We start from the raw sequence: 19,057 nt of genomic DNA on the forward strand, positions 1-19,057 counted from the left end.
TGCCATTGTCTGTTGAGAAATGGCTGAAAGGATTAAAATACCAATAAGATAACACAATAAAGTTATAGAACAACTTTTTTTCATTGTGGTCCTCCAGTTCTGTCATTACAATAGTTCATAATGTGATTCCACTTTGGTCTGTTCTTTACACTTGACATCTATTTGCAAGTCTGTTTATCCTGGAATTGGGATCACTCCTCTGTGTCCATTTAGTCCCTGATAGAGGTTTCTGAGGGAGACTTTTCCTCATCTTAAATGTAGGATTTGAGGACAGTGGGTACTGTATGCTAAACAGATTGTAAAGACCTTTGAGGCAAATTTGTAAAATAACTAACTTGACTTGACACTATACTAAAAATGTACCATCAAAAAATGTAGTTTTGATTTACATTGGGTTGAAACAAAAACCTCTTTAATATGATGATAATATGTGTCATAATTATAGGATGCTAATATTACTTTTGGTTAATGAAAAATAATTTGCTTACAAACAGGCAAAGTGTTTGTGGATGTCCTAAACGGTTTGTATTTATTATAAAGCATCTATTTGTGTTCTGGTGCTGCTTTTAAATTGCCCACTGAATCAGAGCAAATTAGCCCCTAAATGACTTTTGGAAATTGTCAGTGAGCCAACGAGTGAGAGATGATTGCTGCTTTTAAATACCATAGCACAGCTCTCCACTAGATGTCGCCATTTTGCTGTTTCCGAGCCAACGACAGTCACATGTGCACCCATGTTGAGAGAGAGAGAGAGGGAGAGAGAGAGAGAGAGAGAGAGAGAGAGAGAGAGAGACTGAGTCTGTGGAAAGGAACAACTTGGGAAGTTTTGTCATACACTGAAGGAAGGAGAGTGAAAGCCGGGACAGAGTACAGTGGGAGATAAGTGAGTGGTGAGTCTTTTTCACATTTCTATTACTTTTCAAACGAGGCGTATCAACAAACTCTTATATCTGACTTTATTTTCTTCTCTACTTCATCTCTTTAATCTATATTCTGTCTCCAACGCAGACATCAGCGACCTTCTTTTAGAGCTTTAGCTCTGATAAACAGGGAGCTTTTATGTGCTGAGATTGTCTAATTAGGAGGGATAAACTATATCCTGCTTCCATTTGTCTTGTGTGAACTGGTTAATGAATCTTGCACTTGGTTTACTTAAGGGTGGGATTCCATTAATCATACTTGAGCTCACTGTATGATTTGCTCATAAAACAGCTCTTTAATAACGTATGTTTTTAACGCTTGTAAGTTGTTGTGCGTACTCTGTTTATGATTGTGGAAATGTGGTGATGTGTGAGAATGAGGCTCTCTGATTGGCCGAGGAATGTTCCCCTGGACCTCGATGAAAGACGGAAATAAACTTGTGGAGAAGAACAACATTTCAGAATACCAACCATTCCTCAAGCTATTCCCTCCCGTCAGTTTTTCTTTTTCTTTTTTTTCTGGAGGGGTTACAGGAACTTTAAGGCCTCACTGACTTCTCAAAGCCAAGACTGGCAAAGTGCAGAGGCATTCACTGCCATACAATGTGCCCTTATGTTAGGTGAGCAGAGGGCTTATATTCTCCCAGATTGAGCTGCTCCATATCACACGTAGCACATTAAATATTAATCTCGACTTTAATGAGGGCAGTAAGGTTCTGTAAAAGTGAAATCCATCCTAAAAACTGTTAAACAAGAGGTGTTCCTTGTCACCCTGGGCCCCTGCTGTTGTTTTGTTGTGTATTTTTTTAATTGTTGCATCAGTGATATTCGAAAGCTGTAAATAAAACTTCTCAGCTGTCCAAAACAATCAACGCTAAACGACAAGTTTCAGACATCAGTCCTCAGCAATGAAAGAGAATGATTTTTTTATAGGCTCTAAATGTCGCGCTGATTCTCAACAGTCGTACACGGAGAAATATATCGCCATCGAGTGAGAGACGCCGTTTCATGTGCACTGACAGAAACCACAATAGACCACAATGCAATGCAGCTGCAAGACATTTGAATGAGTAGCACTATTCTGACTTCCTCTCAGCTAGACAAACTCTCTCTCCACATGGAGCGACAGTCCTTTCCTTTGGACAAATACTAAATATTCACATAGTGGAGATGAATACTAAAAGTTTACACCCTTCCTTTAGTAGCGGCTGGGTAGTGTTAGCCATACTGACCTAAACTGCTGCCCACATCTTCATCCTTTTTCAGCAATTGAAACTGAAATAAGTGTTATTACAATATGATATTACAATCTCAATTGTTTCTCTAACTGTTTCTGTAAAGCCGATTATTATTAAATCAAGGAGACTTTGATTTGCAGTAAAAATGAAACTCTCTGTGTCAGAAGACTGAAGGTGTAGAATTGTTTTAGGGAGTGTTTTTCTCTTCCTTAGTCCACCCTTGTTGATATAAATGTGATGGACAAAATATTAAAAACACTGAAAACAACACAATAGATTTCAACAGCAGCACAAAGTACAATCTCAAAAATGACCACAAAGTTGAATCAGTTGATCAATTCAATGATCAATTTGTCATTTACGTCATTTATGAAGTAAAACACAACCATGTGCTGGTTACAGCCTCTTAAACATGAAGACTTCTGCTTTTCAGTTTCTTCTCATAATTAATTGATCAGTAACTTGTAATTAAGAAAGCACTGATCAGACTTTCTCTCCACCAATTAGTCCAGATACCTAAACTTTATCTGCCGATACTAAATGCCTCTAATACCATAGCTTCAGGGATCGCTGTGACACTACAAGATTAAGTTGGTGGACTGCTGTGAATGAATAAATGAAACGGAGAATTTATGGTTGCAGATTTATTTGCTTTTTAACCAACTGCTCACATAAGCAAGTGTTTGCATGATACATGGGTTTATCTTCTAATAACACGTAAACCACAGAGAATTTACAGATGTGCATGACGTAAACAATAAGCATGGGGTCACTCGAGGAGGTAACCATTTTGTTAATCCTGAAATCACAGCAGAAAATATTATATTCTCTGCGACAGTCCAAGGGACGTGACCTTATCCACGATCTCGAGCGCCTCGTCTCAGCGCCTCTCTCTTCTCTGCTAACAGAGAGCAAGGGTAGCTAATGTCAGTCCAGAAATGTAGTCCACAGAGTGCCTTCAAGATTGTCTTGCACCTTGATGCTTCTTAGTTGATGCTGTGAGGCAACGGTTGGGTTGAGTGCTGTCATCATCACTACGGGTAATGACGGGCGAAAGGTCGAAGTGCTTGTTAATTGGCTGGTCGACCTATTGACACAAGTGATTCTCCTCAGTGTTTGTGTCGATGACAGATAAAAACTACACATACATACAATATCGTCGAACCGTCCTCCATCCTCGACTCTTGTGTGAAGTCCATGACTGCGCTCTGAAAGTGCATCCCGGCCACAAGTAGTGTTCTGACTGACACTCCAGGTTGGGAGAGGTGGTAATCACGACTGGTGCCTCACAGTCCTTCAACCCAGCATTTATCTCAAGTGCGATGAGGACTGGGGCTGATTCAGATCCACAGGATCGGACTGGAGCATCCCTCGTTGTAATGGCCATTTCTCATTAGTTTTATATGATCAAACTCAGAGATTAAATGGTAATAATTATCAATCAATCAATCAGTAATGGAAGCAAGTGTTAACGCTCTCACACACCAAACTGACATCAGAGAACGAGCTGCGACTGTTGCGTTGCGTCATGTGTCCGGTGTCTCGGCCAAAATGCGGCACTTGAACACATCGCACAGACTACAGCCGTCGACCAACAAGCTTGTACGTTCTAGACCTGTGTTAAAGGAAATACCTCTCTGAAGATATACAAACAGCTGTTATGATTAAGCAGCATTTTCTGACACCACTCTCAGTTGATTTAGCCGCTTCTAATTGAGAATATGTCTGATAAAAAGTTGCAAATGGGGGCAGAGGAGAAAAATAAGGAGAAACTGCACTAAATGGGTGAAATCATAGCGGCAGGCTCAAGAAAGGCTTTCCCTTTCCCTTTCTTTTTCTGTTTCTCTTTCCGTGCACTGGTCCACCAACAAAAACAAGTGATTTCTCTCACAGACGAGCTTCCACACATTCGACATGCCAACAAGGGCCATCCAGTGCCGGACACACCTCACTGACTAGAGCCACTGACACACAGATGTGGTAAACTAAAGTTGATAGACTCATGACAGCTCATCAGCTTTTCCTTCATAAATAAACTCATGTTCTCTATATAACCTAATGACTGCTGCTCACTACATGATCACAGTTACAGTCAGGCTGTCCTGACACATTCCAGGATGTGCGCAGAGACAGCAGGCAGACGGAGGCAGCTCCATGTCCTCCCACATTTCATTAACTCCAGCGCAGCTGAACTGATGAGTTGATGGCTCTGGACAGTTGGCGGCTGCCTACTGTTTACATTTTAGCCTGAAAACACTTGCCAAGACCAAAACTGCTGCTGATACAGAGTTTTCAACCTGACTGGGATTCTCCCTGCTGCTTTTACAGTCCAGCGATTTTTGATGGAAGCAGTGAAAATATGTCGGGGAGAGGAGGTGTTGAGTGTTTTCTTTAATCGTCACAGCTGGTGTTTGTTCAACTACAGCTCTGTGGCCGACTTGCGGGCTCCTCTAGGTGTGGTGACTCTGGATAATTGAACAGTGGCTCTACTGAAGGTGGCTATAACAAGGCTGCATTGTACCGCTGCCTGCAGCTGTGTGTGTGTGTGTGCAGTGTGTGCGTATGTGCACAGCGCTAAATTCACTCACCCAATTTTCCTTCACTTCTCTGTTCCTTCAGTACATTTCTGTCTCATTTTGTTACCTCAGTATGTTTTATGCGACATGTTCGGGAGGCCCACCTTTCTTCAGTCGTGTAAGAAGAAGAAGTGAGGGCTGAGAGGGGGACGGTATGTGTTATATTGGATATAGATAATATACAGTTTCTCTTCTATTTTCACTGGTAGAGGGAACTGCATGAGCATAGGAATGAAAAATAAAGAGAAACCAGGAGCGAGGTAAAATGAGGTGATACAGGAGGATGTCCAGTTTTAGATTTTGTTCAGCACGGATGCACAGTGAGAGGTTGTGCAAGAACACAGTGTGAAACACATGAGACGCAGCGCTACAGACTATTAATCATAAGTACACGGTACCACAGCTCAGATGTTATAAAGTATGCTAATGGCCGATATAAATTCATTATTGGCCTAACAGGCAAAGCATTAGATAAGATACAGAGAGATTAGACTTTAATGGTTGTGCTTGGTCAAACTAAGTAACTGCAGCTGGACCCAAATACAGAAAACATTAGGCAGGCGGCACAATGGCAACCCAGAACCAACAGGAGCAGTCGACACAAAGACAAAGACAGGACAGGACTGACTAGACCTACTGTGCGTTCATGTGGTGTTGGAATAAACAGAAAAAACATGTTTTTTTGGGACTGTGACAATTCACACTAACGCCCCCTCAAGTCAGAACAACAACTCGCACAGTCAAACAAAAAATTATGGTACATGAGTTGATGTAATATGTCGCTGAAACATGGCAAGTAAATATTGGGCTGACGGTAAGAAACTTTTATCAAAGGCATGTATTTCATTCTGAGTTTTGGCTCGTGAATGCAGCATCATATACAAACAGTCGAGGGATAAGGCTCAGGATAAGAGAGGCAGAGAAGCACAGGCGAGGGGAATGATGTGAAGAGACAAGATAGCAGGAGAGGAGCTGATGGGCTGGGAGCAACACTGGGAACAGGGCTGGGCTAATGGAGCTGTGGAGGGAAAGGCAGGGAGGAGCACAGGAACACAAGAGCACAGGGCAACCACAGAGCAAAAGACGCCACATGAAAACGGAAAACACATAAAACACAAACAAAAGAAGACAGAAATGACAATAATAGGAAACAACAGTAAAAATATCCTATTTGCAGCAGGAGTTTGTACTCTTTTCAGGCCAAGGACTCATTGACTGATAGAGAGACGGAGCAGGGACCCCCTTCTACATAAACTGTATACAATTGTGTTGCTGGCGCTCTGGTTGCTCACCTCAACGAGCATGTGCTCCATGTACAGAGGCTGTTATCAAAACTCAGTGGAGTAGAATAATAATAGCAGAATATGGAAACACTTAAAGATCTAACAGTTACGTGTGAGGGAGGTAAGATGCACTTCAGACACGGAAGCTGACAGGATGCACTTAAACACAAAGAAAACAGACAGGCTTTCAAAGCGATGCCGCGACAAATGGACACTTTTTACAAGAAGCAGATCTGTTTTGAATTTATTGCTGAATTTAAAAGAAGGCACCAACGATTTAACATTTGCTGCAACCGTTTCACAAAATTTGTTAAGTTTCTCCTCATGATGCAAAGTCACTCAATTTGTTAGGAAGTCTGGGATACTGCCGTTACTAGTAACTTCATTTAATTACGTGGCCCATGTACATACATACGTGATTAAAATAAGGGTTATTGGTAACGTTTAGAGACCCCATGGAGCTCAGACCCTACCTTATGGGAGCTCATTACAGTATGTAAACACCCGACAATGAAGGGAACCTCTGTGGAACGTTACTGCAGTTGATAAATGGGAGTGAAGATAAATCCACTTTCTTATCCCAGAAGTTAAAAAGTAATCTCTGAGCCCTCCTCCTGTCGGTGAACAGCTCCGGATCAGAGTAGAATCTGGTGCGACTCTCAGTATTTGGTCTCCAGAGGTCAGGCTCTTCACCGTCTGGTGAGCAGCGTCCCCGCGTTCCCACCATCGCTCCACACGACACACAGCAAATGTCTTTTTAGACGCCCCATTGCGGCAGAAGTTACATATTGTACCTTTCAGTAAAGTACTTCAGAGTTGTAATTAGGTAAAGTACTTGAGTAAAAGTAGACACTAGAATGTAACGAAATGTAGGGAACAGATTTGTTTATGGCTCTTAACAACAGGAAGCTTCTGGAGGCAGAGTGTGTTTGACATCCACAGGCACAGTGCAAATAATTTACACTTAACTGCACATACTTGATGTCAGTCTCGTTGTTTGTTTTATTTTCCCGCCTGTCCTCTTAGGATGTGAGGCACCAGCGCGGCCTCTCACATTTTGAAGGGTCTATTTTGTCCCCTCTGTTCCTCCTTGTTGCGAGCTCTGCTGAGATGTTAGTGCCGAGTGAAAGCCACAGACCATAACCACACTCTTTCTCTGCTGCTGACTCCCAGTCTCACGCCCAGTTTAACACGGAGAAAATACAAGGCAGGAGGGTTTTTTGTTTCCTCCCTTCCTCGCACCCTATATCTCACTCTGTCCACCATAATTTACTCCTCCTGGCAGACATTCCCAGCCATATATTCTGCTTAGTTTTTGTGTTCAGACTCCTTAGTTTTCACTGTAGGTGCTAAAAATAGCAGCAAGCATTTACATCCTGTATATAGCGGCTTCTTATTGGCATTCTTGGTGGTGCGACTGCAGACTAATCTTTACATAACATGTAATTTAACATGGCATGGGGAATTCTTTAATCATACAGGCATCCCACAAAGTCCAAATATTTCCTGTATGTATCTGTTTGTATGGTCAAAGTTATATTTGCTCTCAAAGCTTTCTCCCTACATGCCCTGTTTCTTGATATGACTACATTTTGAGTTCTGTGTGAGCAGCCCCATACTGAATGAAACATCTCAGAGCTTGACTCTCATTTACATTCATTTCTGGCAGTCGGTCGGGGCCAGTCTTTGCTGATCTTAATAGATCTGGTCTAACTTTATAGAGTTTGGCTCCCAGGATGCGGATCATGCTGCAGCCTCAGAGTAAAAAAAATCAATTTTCATGACTTTAAAATGGAGGGCATCTGTCTACTAGATTTGAAGTACAACGCCTTTCTGAAACTTTCCGAATCCCATGGTGTCGTGAAAGTGTGCCACTTTGAATACAAAGTAAATTGAGATCTGTTGCAGACAATCAACACAGAGTGCCGTATGATGAAAAATTTAACACAGCTTTCCTTCTTTCTTTCTTTTTTTTTTCCCCCCAGCTTTTAAAACACTATCCCATTTAAATAGTGACCGTTTGAGGCTGAAATTATAGCTTTGGCTCTTCTTAGATGTCTCTTTGTTTGCTTGTCCCATCTGGATTTGTTTTTTTTGTTTTTTTTACCGTTTAAAATGTGCAGTTTTTTCTCAAGCTCAACAGGGAGCCTCTGTGAACAGCTATCTTCAAGCCACTGCAGAGGCTTTGAATGGGATGCATTCGAGCTTGTGTTTTGGCTCAGCCACTCAAGCACTTACTCATTCCAGCACTGAGACTTCTCTATTTTGTTTCATGACTGGTTCTCATGCACTTTTTCAAACAGAAAGCCGTAACACACAATCAGTTGTTGATTCGAGTTTGCCGTCAAATATCTGTCTTCTTCTTCTTCATCTCTTGATTTGGTGTAGTTGCTCGATATGAATAGACTACTGATTAGAATAATTTCATGTTGCCCTGGATAAGAGATGTCTGTCAAATTTTACAAAAAATTTTGTGTGATGAAAAGTGAATTGTCGCTCATTCTATTATAGACTGTTGTAAACACGGACGTTTCCTCAAGTTCCTGAAGGAAGCAACTGTTTACTGATGCTGTGGCAGTTACTGAAGCTATTCAGGATTGGAGGGGACTCAAATCAGGCAAACACGGTCCCATATGTATCCGTCCAAATCTCTCTTTGATGAAACTGTTTTTGTCATCTGCTACTACTCCTCGAAATACATGTACATTTATCCTAAAACGCATATCTCAGTCTATCCCAAAGTAAATTAAAAGCTGTTGTCTATGCATTTGAAGTACAGGCACAGTGTAAGTGCTTCTGGCAGTGACTGAATTATTTATGTATTTTTCTTGCCTAATTTTTTAAATGCAGAAATAAGCCTGCAGATGACATGTAATTGCCCCCATTAGCTGGAAAACACAATGAGTCCACATCATATAGTCTTACATGATTCAAGTTTCAATTAGATATCACTGAAAATGAACACTTAACATATGTTAGAAAATGGACCTCAAAATACCCCTGCCTGAGAGTAACTAGGAAAAAGCCCCATTATAGTTCTATATTTTCTCATTTGCATTAACTTTATGGATATAAAATAGTCAAAAACAAGTGCTTAGGTGGAAAAACAGCCTATTCAAGGAGCAAAATGCATACAACTACATAAGCTTTAGAAACTATAATGAACTATATATTACTAGATTTGAAATCTCATTGGCCACATGATGCGTGAATCATCTGGAGGCTGGTGTGTAAGTGGCTCAGTAGAGAAAAGAAGGAGGAGAGAGTGGGTCACTTGTCTACACAATCACTCATTGGCTGTTGTAGGCTTAGGTCGGTCATCGAAGCTTATATGTGCTCAAATGAGCTGTCAATCCAATGGCTGCCATCAGGATCTCTGATGTAGAGGCACAATGGTGTCTGCTGTGAAATGAGGAGTCTTCTTTACAGATAAAAGCATGAAAAAGTATCATGGGGACCACTTTAATAAGCGTTGTTTTCAGACAGGCAGCTTTTTTTGGATAAAAAAAAAAAGGCTCTAATAACCCACTGTACAGCACCTGTTCAGTACCAAACGACAGACAGACACAGTAAGAGACTAGCTGGTGAATATCGTGGGGCATTTAGCAGCTAAAGAGGCAATTATTTGTCCACGGAAAGTGGTAGAGACCAAAACCGAAGCTAAAAGACAGCGACTATTTGACTGCATTCGCCAGGTGACCAACAAGCGCACCATGTCAACTTAGTTTAAAGTTAAAAGCTTATTCCTGCAGGTTTAATTAGATTTTTTTATTGCTACCACTTACGTACCTTTTATTTTTCTCATAAATGAAAATGTAGGAGAGTGAGCAATTAAACTGAATAATTAGTATTTCTTTGCAAGGAAGTGACCTTAATGCCCTGATGAAATAGTCTTGCCTTTTTCAGTTTTATAGCACGATGAGAGAGGATGTTAATTACCAAGAAAACCCACACATGATACAGCATGAGATGTTCCCCATGTCTAGATTATGTATATGTTGCATTACAACCAAAAAAGTTGAGTTAGATGTTTATTATAATGTTAACTCCAAAGATGCCTGATGCTTCTCATCTACTACAGTCTGCTATCATGTGGTCATGTTTGTCGTCCTTCGTTCAAGGTTACTCTACTCCATCAGAGGAACTCTTTACGTCTGTCCTTGATCTGTGGTCTGAACTCTGTTGATCCCTTTCCTCTTGGTCATTTAGTTTGTGGGGAAGACTTGCTCTAGCAAAAAACTGTGAAGTTGAAGTTTTCTATTTCCTAATGACGCTTCCTGCTGTGGCATCGTTAGGAAAGATTTCAGTTCGCTCCAAATTTTATGGCTCCTTTTTTCACTTATCCCTGTCATCGTGCTTTGTTGTGCTGTCATCCACTGGACATTGAGTCAACAGTCTGGGTAGTTTTGGAAACAGGGTGTGACGGTTTGAAAGTTTGTAAATGGATCCAAAAGCTGATAATCAGACACGTGAGATAAGGTGTTTTATTCAGCAATCAGAGGGATAATAGTGCAGTTCAGGGGTAGCTCGTTGAAGCAGGTGAAGCAGGGGTCACTTGAGGGTCCAGAGGGTGCAGAGAAGCGTAGTGGCTGGCAGGGTTAAGGTGCGGGGCTGGTAGCAGAGGTGCGCAGGCTGGTTGGTGGAGAGGCTGGAGAGCGTGGATAAGCCAACACTGGGGAGGACGAGGAGAAGAACAGGGTTAACTCTGAGAGACAAAGTAGCCCTAGGAAATTACACTCTTGGTGTGGTGTCGGAAACAATCTGGCAACGAATGCAGAGTTGACCAAGGTATTTAACCAAGGGGCGATGAGGAGATTCGCTGCAGGTGTGTGTGTCCAGATCCAGCCCTCCAGGAAAACCACGCCTCAGCCTAAGACGAACCTCTGAAACTCAGGCTATGTACACACGTAGCCGGGTATTTTTAAAACCGAATATTTCCCCCCCTCCGTTTATAAAATAAATTTTATCCACACTACCTCGTTTTCGAAAAAAAACCCTTCCACACATAACCGAACATCTGCGTTTTCAATCACAAATCACCGACAATGTTATCCGTCGCCTGTGCTCTTGGAGCAGTAGTTGGGCTTGTAAAATCAAAGAGGTAAACAGCGCCTGCACAATAATTAACACCACCACAGTTTTCAAGGCACTCGGAGCCATGCTTCTGCAGTAAACAAAGGTCGCACGTTTGATGTCAGAGCAGATTTGTTGTTGTTTTGGCGCATATTGTGACGTTCGAAAACGCAAAACTCCGGCTATCTCTGTCTACACGCAAATGCATAAACGGAGTATTCGCAAATCTTCACTTTGCCCGGAGTTTTTTTAAATATTCGTTTATGATGCGTTTTCATGTGGATGACAGGTCCAAACGTAGAAAAATATATTCGTTTTAGCAGATACCCGGCTACGTGTGTACGGGGTCTCAAAAACAGAATTTGAAAACACAAAAAAAAGTCCATACCAAATACCAAAATCATGACACAGGGTTTTTAAAATAAATAATCTCCATCCAGTTAAACTCTGTCCACACAAACGCCCTAATGCATATCCCATGTGTGTGCCGTGTGGTTGCTTAGCTACAGAAATGACTATGGACGAGGCAGGGAAACGTGTCCGCTCTTCATCAAATCTTCTTGGATCGTTTGTCAGCAAACATTGTAAGCACTCATTTTTATCTTTCTTTTCCATCATTGTATTATCAGTGTCTGTTTGTGTCTTTCTAAATATAAACATCCATTCATCAACGTACAAACTCAAATACTCCAAAATCATAACACATACTCCGAGTTCAGAGTTACCATGATGCTACAAACACTGATAAAGTGTCTGTGTCCTCCTTTCCAAAAACCTCAGTTTCTGCCTGTCCAGACACTGAACACAGTTTTTGAATTTCCTCTCTCGGGGAGGAGTTTTCCAAAAGATCCATTTTCAGTGACCTGAGACGCTGTTTACAAAACACACAGAAAGAGCTTTGTTTTAGGAAATCTTCTTGTCGTGTGGACAGGGCCGAGAGGCATTTAAAGCTATGGGATGCACCCAAATTTGATTTGGAAGTGTTGCTGCGAGGCTATGAATAATTATCCAACTTTTCATTTTTAATTCATTTGTAAACAACTCCAAGTGAACTAAAAAGAACATTTTTGGGTTAGTCTGTTTCGATCACAAACAACAACATCCTTATTCAGTCTCTTTCAGACGAAGTTAACTTTTACCTTCAGAGCTGCTTCATGTTGCCCTGATTAAGATCTTCCTTGTGACAAAGCCCTGAGAGGATTGAGTTTGGCATCTTTTTAGCTTATTATTAGTATCACAACTACTGTGAGCAAGACCACACATTTCTCTCTTCAGTAGTGCTCATAATTGGATTTTCTTCATTTGCCTTCTTGTTTTAAGGCAGTGCCACATCGATAATGTTAACTAACAGAAAATTTTGTTTTCATGCTATTTTGGGATGATTCATCTAATTATATCTGCAATCAGCTCACAGTGGTTAATGTCACACATCATTAGCCCCTGTTAGCAATAATTTCCCCGGCAATGTAATTAACCCTCTTGTCGAGGCCTTTGTCACGATGATTACTGTGCCCTTTGTATGGTCTGCTCCATCCTGGCCAAACCTGCACACACACACTCACACACATACAAGCTTAGTTTGTCATCTTACAGGACATGGATGGGTTACTGAACTCACTTACTGGGCATGGGCCCAAGCATCTACAAGACAAATGCAGAACAACCAGAGAGAGATTCAAAGAGAAAACACAGAGGCATAAAACAACTACAGAATGACAGCAGAGAGATATAAAACAACCACAAAGAGGTATACAACTACAAATAGGCAAATAACAACTACAAAGTGACATAAAACAACTACAAAACAACTGCAAATACAATACAACTACAAGGAGATGCAAAATGACTGCAAAGAGATGCAAAACATTCAATTCAATTAAAGACTCAAAGTGAGATGAAATACAAAATTATTACACAGACATAAAGGAACCACAAAGAAAGGCAAAATGACCACAAAGAGACATAAAGTGATGATAAAGAGGTGGCAGATGACCACTAAGAGACATAAAGTGATGGTAAAGAGGTGGCAGGTGACCACTAAGAGACATAAAGTGAGTATAAACTTACCGTAAAGAGATGCAGAATGACTGTGACATGCAAAATATCCCCAGAGACATGAAACAACCACAAAAATATGTTAAATGACCACAAAAAGATATAAAATGGCTTTAAAAATGGGCAAAATGGTTGAAAAGAGATACCCAATGACCTCAAAGAGATATTAAGTGAGTACAAAATGACTGCAAAGATGTAATAATTTGTCGTTGTGACTACAAAGAGACACACGAGGCTGTTACATGTCTGTGCCCAGGGGCCAATTATCCATCCATGCATTTAGATATGCTTTGTGTTGTTTTAGTGAGATTAAAGGAAGTCAAATCTTGTCTTGCTCAAATACTTTCAGACAGACACACACACACACACACACACACACACACACACACACACCCACACACACAATCGTGATGAGGACTAAATGCCTAATGTTGCTCTTATTTGTTGTGCTCCTATCTGGGTCTGTGATATAATTAACATTCACAGGCTGCCACTCCTCGGTCCACAGTGACTTGTTCTCATTGAGAAGTTCACAAGGTACTCCTTTACTGCCACAGCCTGCGGATTAGTTGCCATGGAAACAAAGCTGTCGGAAGTCAGGAGGAATACTTTACCCGATACTTGTGTTTGCTTCCTCCAGTGGAGGATATGTTGCAGGAAAGTTTGAAGAGTGTTGTTGACAGAGGCTCTGTAGCTCTCAGGGACTGAACGCGTTGGAAAAACCTTGACGTGTATTTCTGCTCTTCCTGCACATCCTGCTCCTGCTCGCTGGACTGGAATTCAAGTTTACGTTTCATGTTGTTAGACGTAGAGATTTTGAGTGTTTGCACATAATATTACGGTGAATATTCATCAAAATCCAAGTTGAGAGCTTAAAAACAAACTGTGATGTTTAAATCAGACTAGACCTTCCATTAATAACTTGATAAGTCCCTCATGAATTATTCACTCGGAGGAGCTACAGTAACCTTGCATTGTTTGCATATTACGACCTCTGATTGTTATGATTATAGCCTCCAGCTTTTAGTCCTTAGTGCTTCAAAATAATTAGGAATAGTAATAGAAATCATTTCTGATATTCAAAACAAAAGGTATTCAGTGAGAACCAAGCCTGTGTTAATGCCACTTTCTCTGAGTGCCTTTTCTTGTCTTATCAGGGTTTTAGGAGGTGTTGTTAAGCTGTGATTAGAGATGACACTGTAGAGCCTCTTTACTCCCCCGCTGATAATGGGGATACTGGAGTCACTGGAGTGCCAGCTCGCAGTTTGGATGTTGGCCACCGGGGGCTAAATGAGCCATTTAGTGAGTGTGGTGAAAGGACAGAGCTGGATGACTTCCCTGTGTTCAAGTTCAGAGAGGACTAAAAATCTCTGGCTGAGGATACAAGCTCGGTATCGGCATACATGTTGTCCAATATGCACCGAAATGAAACCTTGTTTAAAAAGATTCTAGGGTAAATGTATAACTGTAAATTCCTTGCACTGACGTCATTTTATTCAGTAAAATGTATTGATAATTAATTTACTGTTTATCTGGAAAATATCCTGCCTCTATTACATATCTTTACATGTCTTTCCGCGCTCTAGAGAATAACAAAACCGACAATGAATTGATCCAATTACAAGTATTACCTGTGTAGCCAAAGCTTGACATAGCTTATTCCTCTGAAAATGAATTTGAGGGATCATGAGATGAATAATGGAAGAACAGTCAGCCGTTATGTCGAACAAAGGAAGTATGTTTATTGAATTTGTATAGGCTGCCATTAGTAGATCAGAATCATCAGGATCCAATTGAACAGGATGAAAATGGTGCTTGACTGTGACCGCCCTCTGCTGACACTGCCATCATGCCATTGAGCCTAAAACTGCGTTAATGTCCTGACGTGTAAATACTCCTATTTATGACTGCACAGCACAGCTAAAGCGCACCAAAAAAACAGTGTAGGGAAATGCCATAGTATTATAAGACAGACTATCTGGTTTGTTGGTTTTGGTCTTTTCATGAGATTTATTGGCAGAATATGGAATAATGAGAACTTCATCCTCATGGGAAAAGAAAACATATTAAAAGAGAACAATTTAAATCTAAGCCTATGAAACCTGCAGCAATGGGTCGCCTTTGATTTTCCTATAAATAATTCAGGTTTTTCCTTTAATCTGGAGGTTTAGAGTTTGAATAACATGCAAGATGCTCCATTCTTGTCTCCGAACAAAGCATCTTTTTTTATTCTTTTTTGCATCAGGCACAACTTTGTTTGTTGTGCTTTCATCCATTTAACACATCATCCGCTCACAATGCAGCCTACCTCCATTTAGCTCACATTCACAACAACGCATGTGAAACATCCTGTCTCACCACATAATGCATGCTCAGCTGACAGTCGTGTTGATAATTGGCGACGAAGGTGTCCTGTGAACTTGAAAGAAAGCCTAACACTATCCATTGTGTTTCATGGTGTGCCAGATAAAAAGCAGCTATTACACTAGCTTCTGATTACTAGTTATCAAAGCAAAACAATGTGTCTGAATGTTTAACAATAGGAGGTAGATGTGAAATCCAGTCTGATGTTTTTTGTCAGTTTTTTTTTATGATAATTTCTTGAAGTTGAAAGAACACCTATCACAGGACGGCACAGAAGCAGTCAGCTGCCTGGTAGCTGGTAACAAACTCCTTTAAAGAAAATGATCCAGCTCAGTGAAACATGTAATTGCTTTCGGAAAAACATTTGCACACATTGGATGATCAAAACCTTTTATCTGCGGAGGCAAATTACTTATTAGTCAACACTCATCACTGACCCATGCTGGATCAAGGCAGATTAGATGCTCTTTGAAGGGCGACAACTCCTGGACGGGCCATCAGGAGCAATGGCAAGCTGATAGGCCAGAGTGAAAAAACTAAATGAAATGTGTAATTCAAAAGGAAACCTAGAATGGCACCTAGTAGAGTGCATACCTCTGCCAGGGCCCAACAATCCTCTTTATCTGCATTAAGCTGTACTCACTCATAGATACCAGCCACCTAATGATGCCTTATTTTGATCATCAAGATGCATACGTAATTCTCTGAGAAATTAATGAAAATGTTGAAAAACGCACAAACCTCGCAATGTTAGAGAAAGTGAGAAAAAAATCTGGGATCCGTCCTTTAATCCGGACCTTTAGCGAAAGTTAACAGGGTCTATTCTCAGCCGAGACCCGTCCTACATCCAAGTTTAATAGAAAAAAATCTGTTCTGCTTTTTTTTTGTAATCCAACCAACCAACCAACCAACCAACCAACCAACAACAATGGGTTTTATATTAGCAAGCTAACGTTAGCTTTGTCAGTTGATTTAGTACACCCTTTAAATTCATTGAATCTCCCCTTAATAAACACCTCTGTCATAATTTAGTTTAAACTCACAAATAGCTCATGCAGTTGGCTCCTGGTCCGTTTCAAAGCTGTGAAAGAGATCTGTAAAGTAAGAAAGTAGTAAAAGAAGAGAAACAACTCATGGCTCATCAAACTGTCAGTTATCATCAGAAATGACACGATCTACTCAGCATGTATAAAATAAATATTAGTTTGTTCTTGTGCTAATGATATATGGGTTACTTTTAGTACCTAACATATTATATCATGACAGACAATGATCACAACTGCATCACCATTGGTTGGACAACAATAACCCACTCAAGATCCTCTTTCTATCTATCTACAGAACCACGTTATCAGATTTGCTCACTTGCAGTTAAAGTGGACCTTCAGTTATGAGTGTTTTGTCCAACTACTTCTAACAAGGTAAAACAAGGTTCAAGGTGGGCCTTCTTCTGTAGGATCTGCTCTAATACTTTATCAGTATGAACATAAAAAAACATTCATCATAACGTTGTTACTCCAGTCAATAGGACAAACCTTAGATACCACTTCACAATGTGAGGTTAATGGGTCTGCTCTGGCTTAGCTATTAGCCATAAATGCTAGCAAGACTACACAAGACAAACAGTAAATCTAATTTCACAGCAAGTTTAACAACGAGACTAGCTAGCTAACCAGCCATGTCACTGTTTATGCACAAAGTGTAATGTTGGCTGCAAGCTAAAGTAGTGAGTTCAATAGAGAGAGAGACAATTCATTTTCTGATCCTGTTTGATTTGTGCCATAAATCAAACATATGGTGTTTGTCAATTTAAAATAATTTTCCAAGTCAAGAAAGTCTCAGTTTGTTGTAAATAAAGTAAAATACCATTTAGTTTTGTGTTAAACCGCTCAGTGAACTATATCGTTTCGCACAACATAAGTCACCAACACCAACATGGCTGCCAACTCGGCACAGAAAAGATACTAAAAAAAGGTGAAAATCACTGTAAAACTGGTCATATTGACAATGCAGTTGTGTGATAGGTTGCTGTTGTATAGCTGCTAATATACAGGAGCAGCTCTACAAGGTTTAAGTTACAGGTTTTGGTGATCATTCAATGATTGACTTCCTTAAGATGAAAAATGATCTTTGTAATTGACAAACATCATATTGCAATTCAGACGGGATCAAAACATTATTTGTCTCTCTCCATTCACTACCATACAAAGTTTTTCTGAAATAAGCTTCAACTCTGCACATTTATTCAGCCAATATACTAATTCAAAACTGTGTAACCTCCATGCTGATAAATACCTCTTTTTTAAAAAGATGATTATTTTTTTTTATTAAACAGATATTAATAGTTTACTTCAATAAAACACATAATCACAGCACAAGGTTTGCTGGTAATGGACATTTTGTGTAACCAAGGACCAACTCATTGAAAAAAACCTGTCATTTATGGAGCTACTACAAGTTGGAATAATTTACCCCTTAAAACTAACTAAACTATAAGAACTATACAATAAAATGTGGGCATCTTTGAGTGAATGGTACAACGGAACAATGTGGCCATGTAATCCTTTGCTCAATGCTGAGGCATGAGAGGCTGGAGTGCAACTTTTTCGGTGCTAGTTCTAACGGAGCAGCCCAGAACAAGACTAGCAGCCATGTTCTGTGCAACTTATAGTTTTTGCAAGGTTTGTTATAGATGCAGACGGCCATACTGTTGAACAATAGTTCATTTTAGATACAGGGTTTAGCGCATCCATTCAGCGCTCTGAACAGGCTACTTCTCTGGGTCTAAGTGAGCCAATCAGAATCGAGTAATCGATAAATATATATTTATACCACAGTCTGGTTGGTTACTCGACTACACGTCATCATTCGGCTGGTTCTGTAATGTCACCATAGAAACACAATCAACAGCCTGTAAAGAAACCTTATGTTACAGTTACTGTGAGCAGGAATTGTTTATCTGACCGGCTTTTTATCTGGGCAGTTTTTGACCTTTATTCCAGTAGCCCTATAAAACTTGATCATGAGGGATTCATAAAAAAAAAAAAGCTTTGTGTCATCATTTTGCGGCTCTCCTGGTTGTGCTTAATCCAGGAAAAGATTTCAGCATTGTCAGTTCTTTAACAGAAGTTGCAGAAGGTAAACACATCCTGCATCACGGACAAGACTGAGTCTGTTGCTTGAAAGTCCTTCTGCATTTAGTATTTCATACATGCACATATGATGCATGATGTGATTTTAACATTAACAGACATTAGCAGCTCTGCTCCTCGCAGCCTGTCAGGTTGAATAAGGCAACATCACATGCCTTGGGACTCAGACTGAAGCAAGTAGCATTGTATCTGTCTTTTAAAACACTATTGACAGCCTCACGAGAACACAATGGTCCAAGGCCCTTGAGGGAAGATGGAGCTCACACACACACACATATGCGTGCCAACACAAATACACACTTGTGCATCTATTGATGTGGCTCGATCCGAGTTGTTTCATGTCTGCTCCAGGGACTTTATCACCGGTCATCTCTGCGGTGCTCTCTGTCTTCTGGA

General features: G+C 40.5%; 1 protein-coding gene across 2 annotated transcripts in view; it reads left to right on the top strand.

Moving 5' to 3' along the window:
- The first annotated feature begins 803 nt into the window (after window positions 1-803).
- tspan4a (tetraspanin 4a) overlaps window positions 804-19,057 on the top strand; it is a 161,309-nt gene continuing 143,055 nt past the window's right edge. The window contains exon 1 of one of the 2 annotated variants that reach the window (XM_084344820.1): window positions 804-890. The gene's annotated coding sequence lies outside the window, so the exon portion shown is untranslated. The remainder of the gene's footprint in view (window positions 891-19,057) is intronic. The other variant, XM_084344821.1, reaches the window with a different exon arrangement.

Source organism: Pagrus pagrus, assembly GCF_965226575.1.
Source record: "Pagrus pagrus genome assembly, chromosome: 1".
Lineage (NCBI taxonomy): Eukaryota > Metazoa > Chordata > Actinopteri > Spariformes > Sparidae > Pagrus > Pagrus pagrus.